Source organism: Phocoena sinus, chromosome 1, assembly GCF_008692025.1.
Source record: "Phocoena sinus isolate mPhoSin1 chromosome 1, mPhoSin1.pri, whole genome shotgun sequence".
In the NCBI taxonomy this organism is placed as follows: domain Eukaryota; kingdom Metazoa; phylum Chordata; class Mammalia; order Artiodactyla; family Phocoenidae; genus Phocoena; species Phocoena sinus.
In genome coordinates this window covers 96,752,177-96,771,375 of record NC_045763.1, presented here as the reverse complement: position 1 = coordinate 96,771,375, position 19,199 = coordinate 96,752,177, and the positions used below count along the sequence as shown (strand labels likewise).

Here is a 19,199-nt window from a genome sequence, read left to right as displayed (position 1 = left end):
AAGAGTCATGTACCAAAATGTTCATTGCAGCTCTATTTACAATAGCCAGGAGATGGAAACAACCTAAGTGTCCGTCATCGGATGAATGGATAAAGAAGATGTGGCACATATACGCAGTGGAATATTACTAAGCCATGAAGAGAAACAAAATTGAGATATTTGTAATGAGGTGGATGGACCTAGAGTCTGTCATACAGAGTGAAGTAAGGCAGAAAGAGAAAGACAAATACCGTATGCTAACACATATATATGGAATTTAAGAAAAAAAAATGTCATGAAAAACCAAGGGGTGGCACGGGAATAAAGACACAGACCTACTGGATAGTGAACTTGGGGATATGGGGAGGGGGAGGGGGAGGCTGTGACAGAGTGAGAGAGTGGCATTGACATATATACACTACCAAATGTAAAATAGATAGCTAGTGGGAAGCAGCCGCATAGCACAGGGAGATCAGTTCAGTGCTTTCTGACCGCCTGGAGGGGTGGGATAGGGAGGGTGGGAGGGAGGGAGACACAAGAGGGAGGAGATATGGGAACATGTGTGTATGTATGGCTGATTCGCTTTGTTGTGAAGTAGAAACTAACACACCATTGTGGAGCAATTATACTCCAATAAAGATGTAAAAAAAAAAGTCTATTGAAACTGTTATTTGTCATGTTTACAGAGAAAAAAATCAAAGGGGTTAAAATTTCACCAGATAGAATATGGACCAGAAGTGTTTCTGCTTCCTGTTATTTTTTTCCCTTATGGGTTTATGTTTATTATTTCTCTGATTTATTTTGTTCAGATTTCAGGTTTAAGTGGAATCAACTATGAGGGTTCAGTCTGCCAACTGTAACCAGAGGCTCCAACCACTCCTCCTTTTTTTTAACTGAAGTATAGTTGATTTACAATGTTATGTTAGTTTCTGGTGTACAGCACAGTGATTATATATATATCTTGTTTTTCATATTCTTTTCCATTATGGTTTATTACAGGATATTGAATATAGTTCCCTGTGATCTACAGTAAAAAAAAAAAATTCCTCAGTTAAATAGTAGCAAACTGAATTTAACAAAATATTAAAAGGATAAACATATGCAAAATCAATGTGATATATATACCATAGTAACAGAATGAAAGATAAAAAAACACATGACTATCTCAATAGGTGCAGAAAAAGCATTTGACAAAATTCAACATCCATTTATGATAAAGACTCTGAACAAAAGAGGTGCAGCAGGAGCTTACCTGAACACAATATGGACCATATGTGAAAAGCCCACAGCTAATACCATAATTAATGGGGAAAAACTGAAAGCTTTTCCTCTAAGTTCTAGTACAAGGTCAGAAAGCTCAGTCTCACCACTTCTCTTCAACATTGTACTGGAAATCCTAGCCAGAGCAGTTAGATAAGAAAAAGAAATAAAAGGCATCCAAATTAGAAAAAAGAATTAAAATGATCTTTATCTGCATGTGATATTATCACATATGTAGAAAACCCTAAAGACTCAACAACAACAAAGTTTAGAACAAATAAATGGTTTCAGTGAAGCTGTAGGATACAAAAATCAACATTAAAAAAAATCAGGGTATTTTCTAGACACAAGCAATGAACTGCCCAAAAAGGAAATTAAGGAAACAATCTTATTCACAGTAACAACAAAAAGAATAAACTACTTAGGAATAAACTTAACCAAAGAGATAAAAAACTTGTAAACTGAAAATTATAAAACATTGATGAAAATTAATGAAGACACAATGGAAAGATATCCTGTGTTAATAGATTGGAAAAATTAATATTCTTAAAATGTCTGTACTTCCAAAAGTGATCTACAGATTCAATGCAATCCCTACAAAAATCCCAAAGGCATTCTTTACAGAAATAGAAAAAACAATCTTAAAATTCACATGTAACCACAAAAGACCCTGAATAGCCAAAGCTATTTTGAGGAAGAAGAACAAAGCTGGAGGCATCACATTTCCTGATTTCAAAATGTATTACAAAGCCACAATAATCAAAATGGTATGGTATTGGCATACAAACAAATATAGACCAATGGAACAGAATAGAGAGCCCAGAAATAAATCCACCTATGTACACTCAACTGATTTTTGACAAGGGTGCCAAGAACACACAATGGAGAAAGCAGAGTGCTGCTGGGAAAACTGGTTATCCAATGCAGAAGAATGAAATTGGATCTGTAATTACCTCACACCATAAAAAAAAAAGTCAACTCAAAATGGATTAAAGACTTAAACACAGTACCTGAAACAGTAAAACTATTAGAAGAAAACAGAAAAAAAGCTTCTTGACATTGGTCTGGGCAATGATTTTTTGGATATGATATCAAAAGCACAGGCAACAAAAGCAAAAATAGACAAATGTGATTGCATCAAACTAAGAAGCTTCTGTACTGCAAAGGAAACAATCAGCAGAGTGAAAAGCAGCCTATGGAATGGAAGAAAACACTTGCAAACCATATTATGTGATGGGGGTTAATATCCAAAATATATAAGGAACTCGAACAACTCAATAGCAAAAAACCCAAATAATCTAACTAAAAAATGGGCAAAGGACTTGAAAAGACATTTCTCAAGTGAATATATACCAAAGGCCAACAGATATATGAAAAGATGCTCAACATTGCTAATCATCAGGGAAATGCAAATCACCACAATGAGGTATCACCTCACACCACTTAGAATGGCTATTATCAAAAAGACAAAAGATAAATGTCAGCAAGACTGTGGAGGAAAGGAAACCTTTGTACACTGCTGGTGGAAATATAAATTGGTAAAGCCAGTATAGAAAATACTGTGAAGGGTCCTTAAAAATTAAAAATAGAACTATCAGGGGTATATGTATATGTTTAGCTACTTCATTTTGCTGTACAGTAGAAACTAACACAACATTGTAAAGCAACTATACACCAATAAAAAAAATTAATTAAAAAATAGAATTATCATATGATCCAGCAATCCCACTTTTGGGTATACATGCAAAGGAAATGAAATCAGTATCTTGAAGAGATAGATGTATTCCCATGTTTACTGCAGCATTATTCACAACAGCCAAGATATAGAAACAACCTAAGTGTTTGTCAGTGGATGAATGGATAAAGAAACATATATACATACATATATATATATATATAAAATATTATTCCACCACAAAAGAGGGAATGCAGTAACATGTATGGACCTGGAGGGCATTATACAAAGTGAAATAAGCTAGACATAGAAGGTCAAAACTGCATGATCTCATTTACATGTGGAATCTAAAATAGTCAAACTCACAGAAGCACAGAGAATGGTGGTTGCCAGGGTTGGGAAGTGGGGGAAATGGGGAAGTGTTAGTCAAAGCATATAGAATTCAGTTAGGCAAGATAAGTAAGTTCTAGAGATCTAATGTACAGCATGGTGACTATAGTTAACACTACTGCATTGTATACTTGAAATCTGCTAAGAGAGTAGATCGTACTGGTGAGGTGATAGATATGTTAATTAGCTTGATTATGGCAGTCATTTCACAATGTATATGTATATCAAAACATCAAGTTGTACACCTTAAATATAAACAATTTAAATTTGTCAATTATACCTCAATAAAGCTAAAAAGAATTACTGTTTGAATGAAATGCTTTGGAACCTATCCATATTTTTCATGACTTGTATAGCCTCACCTCATGAAGTCACAGATAAACTCAGGCACACTTGCTAGGGATTAAGACACTATCTAGACACATGAATATCACCTCCCAAGCAGCAGACTGACATGTGAGCTAGGACTTTGGAACAGATTCTTATGTGAGAGTAGGAAAGTCTAATGAGCCAAGAGATCAGGCTGGGATGAATTGGGCTATGAAAAGTATACTCATCTATTAATTAACTCACAATGTGGCACAGTAAAGAATACTTACTGGAGGAGAAACCCAAAAATGATGAAGGCAGAGGATACGAACCCAGTATAATATTCTGGACAATACACTGCCAACCATAGTAAACAATAAATATTTGTGAACTGAACACATAAATGTCATTCGTGGGCTACAAATAAACAGTCCCAGCTACCAATTCCTACCTGTATTACTTCACACCTATTCCTAAATCAACTTCTTTCATGTGTCTAGCCCCACTACCCTAATTCCGTCCCTCAATAGTTCTTCCCTGAAATACGGCAAAGGTTTCCCCAAATGGCCCCCATGCAAACCTACCTTCCTCATGTTACCAGACAGCTTCTTCTAAGATACAAATATGGTAATGTCGTTCCTCTGTTTAAAATTCCTCATTGCTTCCCCATCTCAGATTAGGTCCAACCTCCTTCACATGGCATCTGCATGACTAGGCCCCTGACTATCTTTAGTCTCATCGCTTGATGCTTTCTGTCTCATACTAATTGTAATTTTCCATTTACTTCACACTATTTCTCATCTGTATGCCTTTGCTCATGATGTTTGCTTTCCCTCGTACTCTATCAACTCTCCCTTTCAACTACTACATTCACCAGTTTAATTTTAACTCATTTAGTTATTACCCACTCTAGGAATCTTTCCCTGACTCAGCCTCCAGGTGAAAGCCTGGTGTCCTGTATGACCTGGCCTGTCTTGGTCCCCTGAATACCTCAGCGTCCACCATTCCCTGTCCTAGAGCACTGCCATCCAGGGGAGGGGCTGACAGGAACTGGCTGAGTTGGCCTCTTCCATCATTACATTCAGTCCTCATCCCCCAGGATGTGGTCCTAATTTCCTTTATCCTTGCCTTGTTTCTGGCAGATTCTCCTATGATTATATATTTCAAATGAACCAATATTGTAAATAAAAAAATTTATAAGCCTAAGATATTCCTGACTATGCTCTTTCTTAACAGGAACTCAAGTAGAAATAAATATGTTAATTTAAATAATCTTTTAGATTTTGTACTAACAAAATAATAGCCTTAGAGTTTAAAACAATTTATCCAAATAAAAAAATTTTTGTGTGCTTAAGGCAATTACTCAGAATTTTTTTTGTGGTAATCTTTAATGCATACACACACTCACACACAAACAGCTGGCAGAAAGCTGTCCAGACAATACAAACAAACAAAGTGGCCAAGTTAGTTTGTGACAGTTTGTTATACTGACAGGTTACCATGGAAACAAACTCAGACTACTTGGCAACCGAGACAAAAGTCACATTAGTAAATGCTTTCCATTTTGTGACTCATTGATTTCCTATGAGTCTTATATGGTTGCTTAACCATTTTCAAGCAACAAAGGAACAGAATATGATTCGTGTTGATACTGTGAAAAGCCAAGTATTTGTAAGATAAAACGATAGAGTTGCTGATTGTGAAGTATGTAAGCAGGGGACTTAACAGAAGATAAATGTTGCTATTGCCATTGTTTATGCTTCAAAGAGTCAAAGAAAATCTAAAAAGTCTTAAAAAAATAAAAATAATATAAAATGAAATGAAAATTATGGATCTATTTTTTATGACTGCTTAGTTACTGTACCAGCGAACTGCATTACTTAATATTCTAAGAATAACTTGCACATGTATACTCTAGGCATAAAATTATGCCATATCTTGGTAACGCAAAGCAATATTTTTCTGGACTTTTTTCTTTCTATTTAATATTTTTTAAACTAATTTTTATTGGAGTATAGTTGCTTTACAATGTTGTGCTAGTTAAAGCATTTTTAACTTATTAAAAACAGTGATAAAAAACTGCTATGAGGAATGCAAGCTGTTTTGCCAGACAGCATTATTGCACGCATGTTAAGAGCTTGTATCCAGAGCCAGTCTGCTGCGTTCAAATCCTGCTTCTGCTACTTGCCGGTTGTCACTCTGGACACAGTCCTTAAACTCTCTGCATTTCCGTTTCCTCCTCTGTGAAACAGGGATGATAACAGTACTTATACCTCATGGAATTTTGGGAAACCAAGTGAATTATTACACTTGGTATTTGAAATAATGCCTGGTTTATAATGGACCTCAATAATAAATGCTAGAAATTGTTACTATCAAGGATATAAGTAGTTCTAAGTCCACTTACATTTGCCCTCCACAGAGAAATAATGGTTAAATTTTTGAGAATTTTCTTCAGCATTAATGGAGATTTCTATTTTATGAAAGATATATAGATTCCTGAAAAAATGAACCTTTGGAAACTGAGGCAAAAACAATTATTTTGAGACTCCAAGGATAAATTAGATCTATAAAGTTGTGACTTTAAAATACAACACTAAGGATTAATGAATCTCTCATACCCCAGAGGTTATTTTTGGCTTGAGGAACTCAGAGGACAGTACCACCGGTCAGTGGAAAAAACTGAACACAAGATTTTTTTTCATTCATTCATTCACTCAGTTGTACATTCATTCATTTTGCTGGTAGTGTTAGTGACAGAAATGATAATCCAGTTTTGGACATCTTGAGGTTGAGGAACCTGAGAGTCCCTGTGATACTGTAACTTATCAGAAATATATATTTGTTAACTCAGATGACCAAAATATACTTCTCATTTATATTTGGTCTTCATCCATTATTCCTGGCTCACAGCTCCCCAAACCCTTGGAATGTCCTATGCTGATATTGATAAAGGAGTCTTTTGTTATGTGAATGATGTGACTTTTGGATTTCAAGGGAGTTTGGGGGCTGGTAGCCAGGAGAACTGACCATGTGATTAGAGGATTGGAACTTTTGGTCCCACCCCCTGATTTCTGTGGAGGGGAGAGAGGCTTTAAGGTTGAATCAATAGCCACTGACCAATGATTTAGACAATCCAGACTATATAATGAAGGCTTCATAAAAACCCAGAAGGATAGCGTTTTGGTCCTTTTCCTGAGAGCTTCCACATCAGGGAACCAGAATGTTTCCATGTGCCACCATGCTAGAGTCTGGAACTCTATGGAACACTGACACATAAGATATAGGAGAAGAAGGGGGCAGGCAAAGGAGATTCAAGTGTAACAGAGAGAAACAAAGGAGATCATGTTATCACCGAAAGGTTTTTAAGAAGGAATTGCTCAACAAAATCAAATGCGGCAGAGAGATCAAGTAAGATAAAGATTAAAAAGAAGCAACAATGAAGTCACTGATAATACTGACAAATGTAGTTTCGGTGAAAAGGTGGGGGTGAAGGCAGATTACTATGGGAAGTAGAGACAGGGAACACAGACAATTGATTTCAAATATTTTAGTAATAAGGTGGAAAAAATTAGGGTAGAAGCCAGATGGGGATATGGGGTAGAGTGAGGATTTCATTTTAACATGCTTTAGTGTTATAGGAGAGAACCAGGAAAGAGAAAAAGTCAAGGATCTGAGAGGATATGAATGATGGAGCCAGAGGGGACTCACTGCTGCGAATGTCAGACGGGATGGGATTCAGACAATAGCTGGGAGGACTGGCCCTGGACAGAAGGGGCTCCTCTTGCATCATGAGGAGGGCAAGAAAAAGGACCAAGCTCCAAAGCAGATGAGTTTGTCAACAGATCACTGTTCATTGCCCAGAACTGTTCTAATGAGAAATTTCATATAAAAAACAGTATTGCTTGGTATATAGTAGGTCCTCAAATAAATGTTTGCTGAATACTTGCTTGTTAATAATCTGCTGTACATAACAAAAAAATGTTTGAAGGCTCATGTAAGAAAGACTGCTGTTCAGTGACTTGGCAGATGTCCTAATGAGAAATTTCAGTTTTAAAAAAGTATGTAAAATTATGCCCATTTTTATAGTATGATAATTGACTAGTTAATAATTGTTTTTATGAGTAAAAATGTTTAAACTCAAATATGAATTTATGTTTACCTAAAGAGACATGTATTCTTTAAGTTCCCTCATATATACTCACAGATCACTCTTTCTATAAACTTTTGGATCACATTTCTAAACACTTAATACAATTAGAATGATATAAAAAAGGAAGACTAGCACCCAGGTCAGTTTACATATAGTTCAGTTTCTTTCTTTTTTTTAATAGAAGTATAGTTGATTTACTATACTTGTGTTAGTATCTGGTGTACAGCAAAGTGATTCAATTATATATATACTTTTTCATATTCTTTTCCATTATGGTTTATTATAGGATATTGAATATAGTTCCCTGTGCTATACAATAGGATGTTGTTGTTTATCCATCCTATATACGATAGTTTGCGTCTGCTAGTCCCAATCTCCTAATCCTCTGCACCCCCGCCCCACCGGCAACCACAGTCTGTCCTCTAATACATAGTTTCCTATTCATAACTTTTCAGCCTATCAGCCAGTCAAAAGAAAAGCAGGATGGCATAATGGAAAGAGAAAAGGACAGAGAATCAAGATGTTTTCTAGTATAAACTATATAAGTGACTTTGGACAAGTCATTTAACCTGTTGGGACCTCAATTTCCTCATCGAGTAACAAGTGTTGAATTAGGAGCTATGTAGAATCAAAATGAATTTTTTTTTTTTTTTTTTTTTTTTTTTTTTGCGGTACGCGGGTCTCTCACTGCCATGGCCTCTTCCATTGCGGAGCACAGGCTCCGGACGCGCAGGCTCAGCGGCCATGGCTCACAGGCCCAGCCGCTCCACGGCATGTGGGATCTTCCCGGACTGGGGCACGAACCCGTGTCCCCTGCATCGGCAGGCATACTCTCAACCACTGCACCATCAGGGAAGCCCCCAAAATGAATATTTTTGACAAATATTTTATCATACATGAAAATTAATTTATTTTTCTGTAACTATACACATTCTACATAGCATCACTTCTTTAGTTTCTAGAAAGGACAGTACAGATGAAAACGTCACAATAAAACATGAAATAACAGGAAAAAATATCCTAATCTAAGAAAAGACTCATACTAAATATTTAAGAATACTATTACAGTCTAGGAAATTTTAATGAAAAGAAAACTACACTAAGCTTCCCAACTTTCATCAGGTAAAAGTCCTTCAGTATACCAAAAATTAAAATCAGGTTATATACATAGGAATGAAAATATGTCCTCCACAACCCTTAAAAACAAAGGGACAAGGGACTAACTATAGAACTCAGAAGCAGATGTGAACTATGGATTTCATATCTAACCAAAAAATGTATTGTGTATGAAGGAAAAAGAAATATTTTGTGAGGTATGCAAGGACTAAACTAAACAAAGCAAAAAACTATCGCAAAAAACTATCACAGGTACCCTTTCTGAATAAGACACTTAAAGAATTGTGCAAGAACAAGAAAAATGAATTACAAGTTAGAGCTTAAGAATCAAAAAAAGGCAAGAAACCAATTCAGTAGGTTACCTGTTCTCTAAAAAATATTTTACTTTTGAACAAGAGGACTTGTTTTTCCTTTCCTTTCCTTTCGGAATTGTCTAAAGGCATGTGTGAAAATAACAGCTGTAAACAGTTTCTTCAATCACTTATTCAATCAGCCAGTTTCCAGATCAAGAAATGAATGGCCCCTTTTTTGTCTGAAGACTAAAGGTCAAATTCTTCAACTACACATTTACCCCTCCAAGGTCTGCCCTCAGCCTCTCAAATTTGACCCCCTCTGACTACCTTCGGTGACTTCACCAAACTGAATTATCCCATTACTCCCTACCCAGACTCTGCACACCTGCTTGCATGCTGTTCTTTTCCTTCAGGATGCTTTCTAGCCTCTTCCTATGATCCAACCTCATCCACATGATATAGGAAAGGAAACAAATCTTAAGACTCAGAGTACCTGTGCTCAAGTCTAATTTCAACACTGAATGATGTTGCACAAATTACTTTCCTTTACATAAGTTTCCTCTTTTAAGAAATGCTTTCAATTGAGCTAAATATAAATTATATGTATAGATACTTATATACCATATAAATTGGTAAACATGTTGCCTGAATCTGTAAAAACTTACTGCAAAGGGTAATTTAGAGACACAAAGGATTCAGGCACACAGGGAAAAGACACAACAAGAAGGCAGGGATCTGCAAACCAGAACCAAACTCAACCACACCTTGATCTTGAACATCCAGCCTCCAGAACTGTGAGAAAATAAATTTCCATTGTTTTAGTCACTCATAAAAGGGTAATTTGAAATTAAAAAAATATATATATATGTACAAACATACATATATCACTGTGTAAATATCTATATATATCTATATAACCGTGTAAACTACAAAGAGTTACGAATCAAGACTTCACTCAAAAGCTTTTTCTATGATGCGTTTCCTGAGCCCCTGGGCAAAATTATTCTCTTGTTCCTATAAACTCCTGGGACATTTTACTTGCACATCTGGAGCTGCCTTGCAAATGAAAGATACTGAGAGCAAGAGAAATAGGACTTTACAAAGTTCTGCTGGGTGTTAAAAAAGTACTCCTTTGCACAACTAGGGCACCTACCAGGAACTAGTGGGGGACCACGGACACCTAAGGGGACGGGAGGACCCCCAGCGACTGGGTAGGACGTGGGGCGTGGGGAGAGTGAAGGGGGAGGAGAAGTGGAGGCCAGACGGGACTGGCGCCCCTGAGGGGTGGCTGGGGGAGACGAAGGGATCCCACACCCAAAGGGGGAAATTGGGGAACCACTGGGAGGGCAGAGCATCAAAAGGCAGCGTGGCCAGGTTCCCCTGCCCACTTGGGCTCCCAGGGACCTGTTGAGATCCCAGGTCTGATCCCCTGCCCACCAAGGACCCCCTCCCGTGGCGTGGGTCCTGAGGGAGTGGGAGGGAGGGAAGGGGCAGCAAAAGTAAAGGCCGGACCTCCGGGAACAGCACCCCTGAGGGGTGGCTGGGGGAGGGAAGGAATTCCTACACCCAGTGGGACCCACCCACGGTTAGGGGTCCAGTAGTGAGGGGGGAGACCCTGGGGGAGACAGTGGGGGAGGGGCATGAAGGAACAGAACCAGGCCAGTGCTTTCCCTGTGAACTGAGGCACCAAGAAGCCTGTTGGGCTCTCAGACCTAATCCTCTGACCTCCGAGCCTCCCTCCTGTCGCACAGAGCCCAAGCCCCGCCCCTACGCCCCCACCCAGGGCCCTACCTCTACCCTCGGAGACCCCCTCTGAGACCCTCCCCCCCAAGGAGCTGGGCCTAAACCCCACCCACACACCCTCACTCAGTGCACCCTACCTCCAAACTCCGAACTCCACACACCAGAGGCTCTCCTTTCCAGATGCCGCCTTTCCCCTTCTGCACAGGTCCTAAGCAGAGGCCCCGCCCCACACTTGAACATCGCCCCATCCAAAACCCTGCCTCAGCCTAAGTTCCACCCCCTGCCTAAACTCCACCCCTATAGCCAAGGCTTGTTTTTTCTTTTCTTTTTTCCTCTTTTAGATTGGGGTTCTGTTATACCTTGTTGATTCACTGCTGTTGATTCTTTTATATTTTTATTTTTCCTAATAAATCTTTTATTTTTCTAACTTTATTTTTTTCTTTATACTTCGTTAGTGATCTCTCCTTTTGGCTTGTTCCACCCCTCCACCACTTTTTTTTTTTTTTTCTGTTGAGGTTTTATTTTACTTTGCTGCAGTTGTTTCAATTATAGTTTTATTTTTCCAAATACAATTTTTACCTTTCTAATTTTATTTTGTTTTTTATTCTTTGATACTGTACTGCTCCCTTTTCCTTTCCTTCTTCTTCTTTTTTTTTTTTTTTTTGTTTTTCGTTTTTACTATGCCACAAAGCTTGCAGGATCTCGGTTCCCAGGCCGGAGGTCTGGCCTGAGCTCCTGTGGTGGGAGCTCCAAGTCCAAACCACTGGACTAACAGAGAACCTCAGACCCCAGGGAATATCAATTGGAGTGAGGCCTCCTGAAGGCCTTCATCTCGGCACCAAGACCCAGCTCTATCCAACTGCCTGAAAACTCCAGTGCTGGATGTCTCAGGCCAAAAACCAGTAAGACAGGAATACAGCAACACCCATCAAAAAAAAAAAAAAAAAATGAAATGACAAAAAAATTTCATACAAACGAAAGAGCAAGGTAAAAACCTACAAGACCAAATAAAAGAAGATGAAATAGGCCACCTACCTGAAAAAGAATTCAAAGTAATGATAGTAAAGATGATCCAAAATCTCAGACACAGAATGGAGAAAACACAAGAAACATTTAAAAAGGATCTAGAAGAACTAAAGAGGACACCAACAGTGATGAACAACACAATTACTGAAATTAAAAATACTCTAGAAGGAATCAATAACAGAATAACTGACGCATAAGAACAGAGAAGTGAGCTGGAAGGTAAAATGGTGGAAATAACTGCCAGGGAGAAGAATACAGAAAAAAGAATGAAAAGAAGTGAAGACAGTCTCAGAGACCTGGGACAACATTAAATGCAGCAACATTCGAATTATAGGGGTCCCAGAGGAAGAAGGGAAAAAAAGGGTCTGAGAAAATATTTGAAGAGATTATAGTTGAAAACTTCCCTAACATGGGAAAGGAAATAGTCGATCAAGTCCAGGAAGCACAGAGAGTACCATAAAGGATAAATCCAAAGAGAAACATGCTGAGACACATATTAATCCAACTTTCAAAAATTAAATACAAATAAAAAGTACTGAAAGCAGCAAGGGAAAAGCAACAAATAACATAAAAGGGAATCCCCATAAGGTTAACAGCTGATCTTTCAGCAGAAACTCTGCAAGCCTGAAGGGAGTAGCAGGACATATTAAAAGTGATGAAAGGGAAAAACCTAGCCAGCAAGGATCTGGGTTACTCTACCCAGCAAGGATCTCATTCAGATTCAATGGAGAAATGAAAACCTTCACAGATAAGCAAAAGTTAAGAGAATTCAGCACCACCAAACCAGCTTTACAACAAATGCTAAAGGAACTTCTCTAGGCAGGAAACACAAGAGAAGGAAAAGACCTACAATAACAAACCCAAAACAATTAGGAAAATGGTAATAGGAACATATATATCGATAATTACCTTAAATGTAAATGGATTAAATGCCCCAACCAAAAGACATAGACTGGCTGAATGAATACAAAAACAAGACCTGTACATATGCCGTCTACAACAGACTCACTTCAGACCTAGGGACACATACAGACTGAAAGTGAGGGGATGGAAAAAGATATTCCATGCAAATGGAAATCAAAAGAAAGCTGGAGTAGAAATTCTCATATCAGACAAAATAGATTTTAAAATAAAGACTATTACAAGAGACAAAGAAGGACACTACATAATGATCAAGGGATCAATCCAAGAAGAAGATATAACAATTGTAAATATTTATGCACCCAACACAGGAGCACCTCAATACAGAAGGCAAATGCTAACAGCCACAAAAGAGGAAATCAACAGTAACCCAATAATAGTAAAGGACTTTAACACCTCACTTTCACCAATGGACAGATCATCCAAAATGAAAATAAATAAGGAAATACAAGCTTTAAATGACACATTAAACAAGATGGACTTCATTGATATTTATAGGACATTCCATCCAAAAACAACAGAATACACTTTCTTCTCAAGTGCTCATGGAACATTCTCCAGGACAGACCACATCTTGGGTCACAAATCAAGCCTTGGTAAATTTAAGAAAACTGAAGTCATATCAAGTATCTTTTCTGAACACAATGCTAGGAGACTAGATATCAATTACAGGAAAAAAAGTGTAAAAAATACAAACACATGGAGGCTAAACAGTACACTACTTAATAACCAAGAGATCACTGAAGAAATCAAAGAGGAAATCAAAAAATACCTAGAAACAAATGACCATGAAAACACGACGACCCAAAACCTATGGGATACACCAAAAAGCAGTTTTAAGAGAAAGTTTATAGCAATATAATCATATTACAAGAAACATCTCAAATAAACAACCTAACTGTACACATAAAGCAATTAGAGAATGAAGAACAAAAAAACCCCAAAGTTAGCAGAACGAAAGAAATCATAAAGATCAGATCAGAAATAAATGAAAAAGAAATGAAGGAAACAATAGGAAAGATCAATAAAACTAAAAGCTGGTTCTTTGAGAAGATAAACAAAATTGATAAAGCATTAGCCAGACTCATCGGGAAAAAAAGGGAGAAGACTGAAATCAACAGAATTAGAAATGAAAAAGGACAAGTAACAACTGACACTGCAGAAACACAAAGGATCATGAGAGATTACTACAAGCAACTCTATGCCAGTAAAATGGACAACCTGGAAGAAATGGACAAATTCTTAGAAAAGCACAACCTTCCGAGACTGAACCAGGAAGAAACAGAAAATATGTACAGACCAATCACAAGCACTGAAATTGAAAATGTAATTAAAAATCTACAAAGAAACGAAAGCCCAAGACCAGATGGTTTCACAGGCGAATTCTATCAAACATTTACAGAAGAGCTAACACCTATCCTCAAATTCTTCCAAAATATAGCAGAGGGAGGAACACTCCCAAACTCGTTCTACGAGGCCACCATCACTGTGACACTAAAACCAGACAAAGGTGTCACAAAAAACGAAAACTACAGGCCAACAGCACTGATGAACATAGATGCAAAAATCCTCAACAAAATACTAGCAAACAGAATCCAACAGCACATTAAAAGGATCATACACCACAAACAAGTGGGGTTTATCTCAAGAATGCAAGGATTCTTCAATATATGCAAATCAATATGATACACGATATTAACAAACTGAAAGATAAAAACCATATGAACATCTCAATAGATGCAGAAAAAGCTTCTGACAAAATTCAACACTCATTTATGATAAAAACTTTCCAGAGTGTAGGCAGAGGGAAGCTACCTCAACATAATAAAGGCCATATATGACAAACCCACAGCCAACATCGTTCTCAATGGTGAAAAACTGAAACCACTTCCTCTAAGATCAGGAACAAGACAAGGTTGCCACTCTCACCACTATTAATCAACATAGTTTTGGAAGTTTTAGCCACAGCAATCAGAGAAGAAAAAGAAAAAAAACGGAATCCAAATCAGAAAAGAAGTAAAACTGTCATTGTTTGCAGATGACATGATACTATACATAGAGAATCCTAAAGATGCTACCAGAAAACTACTAGAGCTAATCAATTCATTTGGTAGAGTAGCAGGACACAAAATTAATGCACAGAAATCTCTTGCATTCCTATACACTAATGATGAAAAACCAGAAAAAGCAATTAAGGAAACACTTGCATTTACTGTTACAACAAAAAGAATAAAATACCTAGGAATAAACCTACCTAAGGAGACAAAAGACCTGTATGCAGAAAACTATAAGACACGGATGAAAGAAATTAAAGATGATACAAACAGATGGAGAGATATACCATGTTCTTGGATTGGAAGAATCAACATTGTGAAAATGACTCTACTACCCAAAGCAATCTAAAGATTCAATGCAATCCCTACCAAACTACCAATGGCATTTTTCACAGAACTAGAACAAAAAAATTGCACAATTAGTATGGAAACACAAAAGACCCTGAATAGCCAAAGCAATCTTGAGAAAGAAAAACAGAGCTGGAGGAATCAGGCTCCTGGACTTCAGACTATACTACAAAGCTACAGTAATCAAGAGAGTATGGTAACTGGCACAAAAACAGAAAGATAGGTCAATGGAACAGCATAGAAAGCCCAGAGATAAACCCATGCACATATAGTCACCTTATTTTTGATAAAGGAGGCAAGAATATACAATGGAGAAAAGACAGCCTCTTCAATAAGTGGTGCTGGGAAAACTGGACAGCTACATGTAAAAGAATGAAATTAGAACACTCCCGAACACCATACACAAAAATAAACTCAAAATGGATCAAAGACCTAATTGTAAGGCCAGACATTAAAAAACTCTTAGAGGAAAACATATGCAGAACACTCTATAATATAAATCACAGCAAGATCCTTTTTGACCCACCTCCTAGAGAAATGGAAACAAAAACAAAAATAAACAAATGGGACCTACTGAATCTTAAAAGCTTTTGCACAGTAAAGGAAACCATAAAGAAGACGAAAGACAACCCTCAGAATGGGAGAAAATATTTGCCAATGAAGCAACTGATGAAGAATTAATCTCCAAAATTTACAAGCAGCTCATGCAGCTCAATATCAAACAATCCAATCCAAAAATGGGCAGAAGAGCTAAATAGACATTTCTCCAAAAAAGATATACAGATTGCCAACAAACACATGAAAGGATGCTCAACATCACTGATCATTAGAGAACTGTAAATCAAAACTACAATGAGGTATCACATCATACCGGTCAGACACCTCAGAATGGCCATCATCAAAAAATCTACAAACAATAAATGCTGGAGAGGGGGTGGAGAAAAGGGAATCCTCTTGCACTGTTGATGGGAATGTAAATTGATACAGCCACTGTGGAGAACAGTATGGAGGTTCCTTAAAGAACTAAAAACAGAACAAACATACAACCCAGCAATCCCACTACTGGGCATATACCCTGAGAAAACCATCATTCAGAAAGAGTCATGTACCACAATGTTCATTGCAGCACTATTTACAACAGCCAGGACATGGAAGCAACCTAAGTGTCCATCGATAGATGAATGGATAAAGAAGATATGGCATATATACACAATGGAATATTACTCAGCAATAAGAAGAAACGAAATTGAGTTATTTGTAGTGAGGTGGAAGGACCTAGAGTCTGTCATACGGAGTGAAGTAAGTCGGAAAGAGAAAAACAAATACCACATGTTAACACATATATATGGAATCTAAAAAAAAAAAAAAAAGGTTCTGATGAACCTAGGGGCAATACGGGAATAAAGACGCAGACGTAGAGAATGGACTTGAGGACACGGGGAGGGGGAAGGGTAGGCTGGGACGAAGTAAGAGTAGCATTGACATACATACATACACTACCAAATGTAAAATCGATAGTTAGTGGGAAGCAGCCGCATAGCACAGGGAGATCAGCTCGGTGCTTTGTGACCACCTAGAGGGGTGGGGTAGGGAGGGTGTGAGGGAGGCAGATGCAAGAGGGAAGAGATATGGGGATATAGGTATACGTATAGCTGATTCACTTTGTTATACAGCCAAGACTAACACATCACTGTAAAGCAATTATGCTCCAATAAAGATGTTTAAAAAAAAAAGTACTCCTTTGGTATTTTCACAAGTATAATTATTGAAAGGGAACTCTATAGTAGGGGTCCCCAAACCCCAGGCTTCGGACTGTTACCTGTCAGTCCTTGGCCTGTTAGGAACTGGGCCACACAGCAGGAGGTGAGGGGCGGGCAAACTTCATCTGCTGCTCCCATCGCTCCCATTGCTCACATTACTGCCTGAACCCCCCTCCCCCCCAATCCCCGTGGAAAAACTGTCTTCCATGAAACCAGTCTCTGGTGCCAAAAAGGTTGGGGACCGCTGCTCTATAGTATCAGAGGAGGTTTTCTGGCAGAGTAATATTAAATAGTGAATTCCAAAGGCCATGCATAAGTCATGAAGACCTATTTGGAGATATAGATAAGGAGAAGAAAACTGCAGAATGTTTACATTCTTGAGATCCAGTGTGAAATGAGCCAGTAACACAGCTGCAATATGACAAAAGAGCACAAACTAATATTAAAAATATAGTATGAAGGCTCTACTCTGGCTGTCTTGGTTATCTGTAAAAATAATGATAATGATACAATAATGAGGAAAAACTCATGCAAGTGAAGTAAATTAAAATCAAAGGCACAGCAACACAGTCTAGATAACTCTACTTGAAGGGAGGTCTGGGGAATAGATTGGAAGAGATCTGTGCAGCAACGGAAAAATGAGACTACAAGGAGGTTGTATATAAAAGGACTGTACTGAGAATATGGTGGGATGTTTCTTGAGTAGCACAGACCTGCTGAGGTAACTCCTGCTGACTCTGACCACAATCAGTGTAAACTTCATGTTTATGCATCACATTGCATTACTTGACATGTCTGATACCATTCCTCACATGGAAGGAAACCCCAGTGGCAGCAGAGTAGGTGAGTTAGAGAAACTGCAATAAATATTTTACATAGCTTCTCAATTATTTTGTGTGCTGGTTTTATAAGGGTTAACCTTAGCAGATTTTTGACTTACTATCAGTTGGTTCTAATTTACAGTTTCTCAAATTAGGAAATAGCCAGTGCTAATACTGCAGTTATTACTGAGTTCCTGATTGCTTCAGGAAGACTTACTTAATTAGTATAATGAGAGAGTTTACAGTTCTCAATTGCATATAATTACAAATGCATATTACATTACAAATTATAATTATATTATATAATTATAATCACATTATATTATTATATGATTATAATTACAAACGCATATTAGCATTGCATTAAAAATGCAATGATTGTTTACTTTTTCCACTAATAGAAATGCATTAACAGAAATTATTAAGGTAACTTATGGTTGCTTATAAAACGTTGTTTACTGATGCAACCTACAAGCAATTTTGGAAACAATAACCTTCTTTTGCAAGGACAACGGACAATCTTTTCTAACTACCTTCCTGGGGCTGTTATTTCTAAAACTTTTTCTGCCTTGTACATAGAGTAAATAGTAATGTCCACTGGACAGTTCAAGTAAGATACTCATTTGAACTTTCTGGAAGTCAGTCCTTAACCATAAGGAATGACCAAAATGGGGAGACCTTCATGTCGAGATGGTACCCAGAGGAAACACTAAAAAACAAACAAACAAACCAAAAAACCTTAAGGGACTCTGAATTGGCCTCAAAAGATAACCATAGGAGATAAAATGTTAATAACTTTATGTTTAAACACCAGCACTAGAGAATTCCCAGAAATTGCTATTGAAATGTGGCTGCAGTCTCTGAACAAGGAAATATACAAAACTGTAACTAGAAAGAAAATGTCACTAAATGAGTTCACTCTAATGCTATGTTAGTGATGATTCACTATGATGAAATGAAGCAAACTTGTAAAGTCCAAAATCAGTACTATGGGTAGTTCATTATTTCATTAAGATAAAATAAGTCTTGGGTGTAAGCTAGTTTCTAAGCCACAGTGCTTGGAAATAGCATTTGATTAGGAAAAGCCTAAGAATTTCTTCTGAAACCAGTAAACAGGTTTCAGGTCAGAACAAAATATTTTTCTTTAAGACAAAAGAAAGACTTTCAATCATGGGTTTGTTTTTAATATTTGTATCCCTGTTTTCTCTTACACTATTCCTTTGCCCCGACCTATAATCATGTTCAAATCTCTATCCTAAAAATAAAAACATAGGGCTTCCCTGGTGGCGCAGTGGTTGGGAGTCCGCCTGCCGATGCGGGGGGCGCGGGTTCGTGCCCCGGTGCGGGGGGA

At 37.6% G+C, this 19,199-nt stretch overlaps 1 protein-coding gene across 2 annotated transcripts in view; it reads right to left on the bottom strand.

Annotated features, from left to right (window-relative positions):
- The window catches only part of FAM102B (family with sequence similarity 102 member B), a 108,412-nt gene that overhangs the window by 71,981 nt on the left and 17,232 nt on the right, over positions 1–19,199 (bottom strand). Inside the window, exon 1 of one of the 2 annotated variants that reach the window (XM_032609203.1) lies at positions 4,198–4,272. The exons of the other annotated variant lie outside the window; for it this stretch is intronic. The gene's annotated coding sequence lies outside the window, so the exon portion shown is untranslated. Of the gene's footprint in view, positions 1–4,197; positions 4,273–19,199 lie in introns of those variants that run through there. 2 annotated transcript variants of the gene reach the window in all.